The sequence below is a fragment of the Triturus cristatus genome, chromosome 9 (assembly GCF_964204655.1).
Source record: "Triturus cristatus chromosome 9, aTriCri1.1, whole genome shotgun sequence".
Taxonomy (NCBI): Eukaryota; Metazoa; Chordata; class Amphibia; order Caudata; family Salamandridae; genus Triturus; species Triturus cristatus.
Window position 1 is genome coordinate 1,183,793,207 of NC_140592.1, and position 6,000 is coordinate 1,183,799,206.

Here is a 6,000-nt window from a genome sequence, read left to right on the forward strand (position 1 = left end):
GCACTACTGCGCCGCCGTGGGAAGAATCCCGTTTTTTTTAAATGAATAGATTTCTTTCCCTTTTGTTCCTATTTTTGGGGGGGTATTCTGCAACCTAATTGGGGGGTTGGAGTGGGTGGTGGGGGGGCATTGAGTGGGTTTTATCGTTTCATGCCAGTAAGTATGAGAATGGTTGGCTAAAATGTGCAGTCCACGGTTGGCGGTCATGTTGGGACCGTTATACCTATAGAACAAGCCAATGCACCCTACACATAGCGCCACTAATGTGCTGAATTGCGTTACTTGAAACATCCGTGGGCTAAATGATGGTAGAAAGGCTAGACTGATTCATGCTCACCTGTCCAGACACAATGTAGACATCTGTGTATTGCAGGAAACACATCTTCACAGAGGATCCGTCATAGTCGGTGAAGGTTTATTCATCCGTATATTCCAATTATGCGCACGGGGTGGCTGTATTGATTAAACGGGGTTTGGACTGGAGGGAGGGGCTGGTGCAGGCTGATCCCGATGGTCGATATGCCCTCATACGGGGGGGTATCGTGTGGTGTCTCCATGGTCATTGTGGCCGTCTATGGGCCTAATGTGGATTCCCCAGAGTTCTTCAATAATGTTTGGATGAAAATAAGGGCGACGGGCTGTAGCACAATACTGTGGGGGGGCGACGTCAATGCCATCCTAGATGATGACTTAGACAGGCGGGGCATCTCCCGCTCATTACATCCAGCAGCTAGTGCCGCACTGCGTGCTATAATCACTGATGGAGACTTGATAGATATATGGCGCGCCAGACACCCCCAGACCAGGGAGGGCACCTGTATTTCCGATCACCACAGCGCATGGTCCCGCTTGGACTTCTGGCTAGTATCTAGAGATATGGCCACCTGGACTGTTAATATGACACACTTACCATGCTCATTGTCAGATCATGCTCCCTGCTTGCTGAAACTAATCGTTCCAAATTCACCGCAGCGCGCCTTCACCTGGCATCTTCCGCCATATGCCCTACTTGATGAAGCATTTAAAAAAGAGATACGGACGGACATCACTGAGTACTTCGCTTTGAACACTGGGTTGGTAGCCACTGAGGCTTCCCTTTGGGAGGCTTTCGAAGTTGTGATAAGGGGTCAGTGTATTGCCAGACAGGCGGGAGTCTTGAAGGCAATCAGGGGCACGATTACTTCATTTGAGACTCAAATTAAGGAACTTGAGGGGAGATTTTACTCCACCAATGATCCAACCGTACTTGGTCTCTTGAAGGCCAAGCTACTGGACTTCTCCGAGGAGGCACAGCGAGAGCTTAAGTTCCTCGGGAAGTATGCAGAGGCAAGGCGATATGGAGAGGGGGACAGGCCAGGACGCACACTAGCGGGTATGATCTGACCACCTAGATCCACGTAATTTATACATGAAGTACACACCGCACCAGACACTGCAGTTAGAGGCCAGGTAGAAATCCTAAATGCTTTTTCCACCTTTTACTCTCAACTCTATACTGCTACCCAAGATACATGCCCCGAGGGGCTGCAGTCATTTCTGGACTCGATTGCGCTGGCCTGGTTTAATATCACTCACAGAGACTATGTGGATCTCCCCTTCACTGCTGAAGATGTTGTCCAGGTTATAAAAAGTTTGCCGCTTGATAAGGCCCCTGGACCTGATGGTCTGACCACATCTTTCTATAAAACATACATTGCGGAATTGGCACCTAGGTTGCGGGCGGTGTATGAGGAAGCTCTAGAGGGGGGGATATTGCCTGACTCCATGAGGAAAGCTGTGATTATCACCTTGTTGAAGCCCGGTAAACCAGAATCGGAGGTTGATTCGTATAGACCATTATCGATGATAAATGTGGATGTTAAAATCCTAGCCAAGTTGCTCGCGAATCGGTTGCAGCCGCTTCTCCCCATGATTGCACTCCTGGATCAATCGGGGTTCATCCCGGGAAGATCCAACTCCCATAACTTACTAACTATTTTCTCCACCTTACACTACCTGCACCCAGAGGTTTGCGCTGTGGTGGTGTTCTTGGATGACACCAAAGCGTTCGATACACTGGAATGGCCATATCTCTTTGCTATACTGGGTCGGATGGGGTTCAGTCCGCTTTTCATTAGAAGCATACGACTACTATACACTTTGCCCAGAGCCCGAAAAAAGGTGAACGGGCTGTTGTCCAATCCCTTCCCCATATCTCGTGGTACGAGACAGGGCTGCCCTTTATCCCCACTCCTGTTTGCGTTCGCAATGGAGCCCCTGGCTGCCCGTATCCGGCAGCACCACACGGCGTGAGGTATAGGATTTAGTACCAGAAGCCTGCTTATCTCCTTATATGCTAACAACGTAACTCTATATCTCGTCAACCCAGAGGAGAATCTAGACCCAATTTTGAGGGAGTTTACACGATTGGGTGGCTTGGCTGGTAGTGTTGTTAATTGGGCAAAATCAGTGATATTTCCCTTGACGGGTGGTGCACTCCGAATACCCTCTAAAATGGGAAGCGGAGGAGGTCAAGTATTTGGGCATATGGATCAATCGGGATACACAAGAGGTATGGAATCTGAACTATGGGCGGGCTGTGATATGGTTGGAAGAAAAAGTAAAGATATGGTCAAAATTGCCACTGTCCCTGACTGGGAGGAAAGCTTTAGCAAAATGGTTATTTTGCCCAAGTTTTTATATCTATTCGTAAATATCCCGATCCCACTCACACTGCACTTTTTTAATATTCTCAAGTCACAGCTAAATTCCCTGGCATGGGCGGATGGACAGGCCAGGGCGTCCTGGGATATGTTAACACTTCCGCTACGACAGGGGGGATTGGGAGCGCCGGACATGCACCTTTATGCGCTTTGAACTCAGGCTCATTTTTTGCATTTCTGGGTGCACCCCACGCCCTTTCAGCCTCACGTGGCTGTAGAGCTAGATGCAGTTGCACCAGTTCCGCTCAAAGTAGCCATTTATAATTCGTCAAAGCGCCCACGTGGAGATATAGACTCCGCCGGAACGCTTCTTTGGGCATGGGAGGAGCTGCGCAAGCGGGCGGGAATCCCTGTGCTGTATGCTTCCTCGAACCCGCTGGCTCAGAACCCAATGATGCCCTGTGTAGGGGATGGAATTAGCAGGGTGTTAGCACAGACTATGCACCTTCACACCTTTGCAGATTTGTTCCCTGAGAACGAATTCAGACCACCTCCGACTGCGGACAGGGATCGGATGGTATCCTTCTCCGAGCTGTTCTTATATCACAAGCTGCCTACGACTTGTCGAGCCCTCTGTGGGAGCTTCCCTGCCGCCCCTCCGACCCTGTCAGCATTGGAAAACCTGCTGAAGTCCCCCTCCCCTCGGAAACTTGTTAAGAGACTGTACACGCACATGCAGACATCTGCCCCTTTGGTAAGGCCTAAATCCTTCCAATGTTGGAATGAAGAACTTCCCACCCCAGTACCTGAAGCACAGTGGGAGTTTTGTTGTGGACAGTTAAAAGAGCTTTCTCCCAACTATAAACTCCGACTGATCCATTTCAAGTATTTGCACAGATATTATAGATCACCTATAGGCCTGCATCGCATGGGGCTCAGAGAGGATGAAAGCTGTGGCGATGCGGGTTTCCCCTGCTTCTTTCTTGCACATAGCGTGGGACTGTCCGGAGATAGAGGAATGTTGGACCAAGGTGTTCGCCACGGTGAGCCAAATTGTTGGAAGATTGGAGGTCCCATCCCCAGTCCTTGGATTATTGGGCTATGTCAAAGAAACCCCTCCCAAGCTGCGCAAATTGCATGCTTTGCTTTTATTATATGCTAAACGCCAAATAGCGCTACACTGGGGTAGGAGGAGGGCACCAACTCACAAGGGTTGGATAGCGGACGTCACCTACGGGCATACACAATTAACTGTCTTTTGGGAGCTTGCCCCCCCCTCCCCACTTCTCGACCCGTGACATCTAGGAACCATTACTGACATGGGCTCGGGGACAAAATGAAGTTGTTGATGTGGAACAGACTGGAAATCCGAAGGCTGAAGAATGGTGAGATGCTGCTCTGGGTTTTGTAAATGTGCATTGCTGCATACTGATGTCTATGAGTAGTTAAAGATTTATGTAATTGGTGTGGCAATGGACCGAAGATGTAAGCGCCAAGTGACCAACGACTGTATCATGTGTCAATGTATGTACTGCAACCAACCCACATTTTGAAGTATTGTAACAGCAAAGAGGCCCGTTTTGTTGTTGAGGTGTTTTGTATTTGCATAAAATGCCAATACATTTTTTTTTTTAAATGCATCAGGGGGGCAACCCCCTTCCCCTAATGCAGACTATAGCCACCTTGTAAGAAGGATGGTCACTTACTGGGGTCCTCTGAAGGGCCCATTTTCCTTATTTTCCATTTGGCAATGTGCCGTTTTTTTCTGGTTTCCTTGGCACCCAAATATTATAGTAAAAGGGGAAAACATAAAAAGTTACCACACTGCCTTGCCGCCATCTCTTCACCTGCGGTCCCCATGTCTGCAGACCAATGTGGTGCCATTCTGAGTCTCCACCTCACTCACTCCTGCATCAAAAGAGGAGTGCAATAGGGGATTGTAAAAAATTATTCAGAAATCCTCACATATATTCACGGTGGAAAGGCAAATGGCTTCCCCTTACTGACTGGTACCAGGCATAATATTATCTTTCAGGTGACATATCAGATGCAATGCTCTGTCAACAGCTTGGTTGCAAAATAATTTTATTTTTCTAGTTAACTTCAACATTAAATAAGCTGTATGCATGTTAAGAAAGCATGTCAAATGGAAAACAAGATGAGGCATTTTCCCCCAGACAAAAAGATTCATAGTCGTTCTGAATCCTTAGGGCCAGTGTTGGTGGTTGCGGGGTGGGCATGGAAAGACAATGTTTAGGCATTAAAGTGTAACTGAAGATGAAAGAGAAGGATAGACAACGGAGCTGAACTGGATTAGAAAGCAGAGAGAGAGAGTATTCACTCACTCAAAATATCTCTTTTTGGGGGCGTGGCTTGGTCAGCCAGAATGGCGGACACAGCTTGCATAAGCTTTGTGCATCCACCGCCAAAATCTGTCTATTATCCTACCTGAAGCGATCTTGGAGCAGCTCATCCGGGTCGCATGGGACTGTGACTCCAGTCGGTGTGCCGTTGCTGAGTCCGAGAGGGATTTTGCAGCGGGTATCAGCCAGACACAAGCACCGTGTGGAGCGTACTGCGGCTGAGGAACAGCGCCCTCTGGCCTGCTGCTTCAATGAGGAGGGGCTAGGTGTGGGCGGCCAGTGTCATGCGGTCTCGCCCGTGGGCCTGTCCGGGCGGAGGTTTCGGCCTTGGGTTGGTGCGCGGGCTGTAGGGGAGCTCCTCGGCCCAGCTGGCTTCTATGCTGTGGTCGCGGGGCTCGCCTGGGCCTGGGTGCCGTCCGTTGTCAGGCACTTGCTTGCTCTGGGGCCTCTGGGGTGGGGGGTAGGGAAGCTGTCTGGACGTAACTGCAGGGCCTGGCCGGCACCACACGTATCAGCTCTCCCTCGGGGTTTTGCTCGCGTGCAGGTGCTGGGGTGAGACCTCCCACTTGAGAAGGAGGTTTACCCTGCCTTCACCTGGGCCAGTGTGGTGTGCCGCACCCGAGGACAAGCTGGTGTTCAGTGGATGCCTCTGGAGCTTGGTCCTGGGACCGGGTCTCGGCGCAGCGAGTGTGCTGCCATTCACACTCTCCCCTCAACAATGGGTGCTTAGGCATCGGCCCGCCGGCTGTATTCTTCGCTTTACACTTCCGGTTCACGTCCCGTGGCAGGACCTGGGAGGTGGTGTGCTCCTGCGTGGGGCCTAGGGGACATAGGGTCAACACTGTACCTCTGAACTTTGCACTGCTGGAGGAGACGCTGCCTTGGGATGCAGGGGTGTTGGAGGTCCGCCACGGGCTAGTGGTCCGGCGAGTCTTGTTCCTCTAGAAGGGCCTGCTTGGCTGCCCACTGCTGGTTGCAGAGGCGGCCAGATTAGA

The 6,000-nt window shown here is 50.5% G+C and overlaps 1 long non-coding RNA gene across 1 annotated transcript in view; it reads right to left on the reverse strand.

Moving 5' to 3' along the window:
* Positions 1-5,639, reverse strand: part of LOC146799590 (uncharacterized) — a 58,132-nt gene extending 52,493 nt beyond the window's left edge. The window contains exons 1-2 of the long non-coding RNA XR_014969287.1: positions 5,091-5,639; positions 4,463-4,550 (exon numbers count right to left, since the gene is read on the reverse strand). This is a non-coding gene — a long non-coding RNA (uncharacterized LOC146799590). The remainder of the gene's footprint in view (positions 1-4,462; positions 4,551-5,090) is intronic.
* Positions 5,640-6,000: the final 361 nt, after the last annotated feature.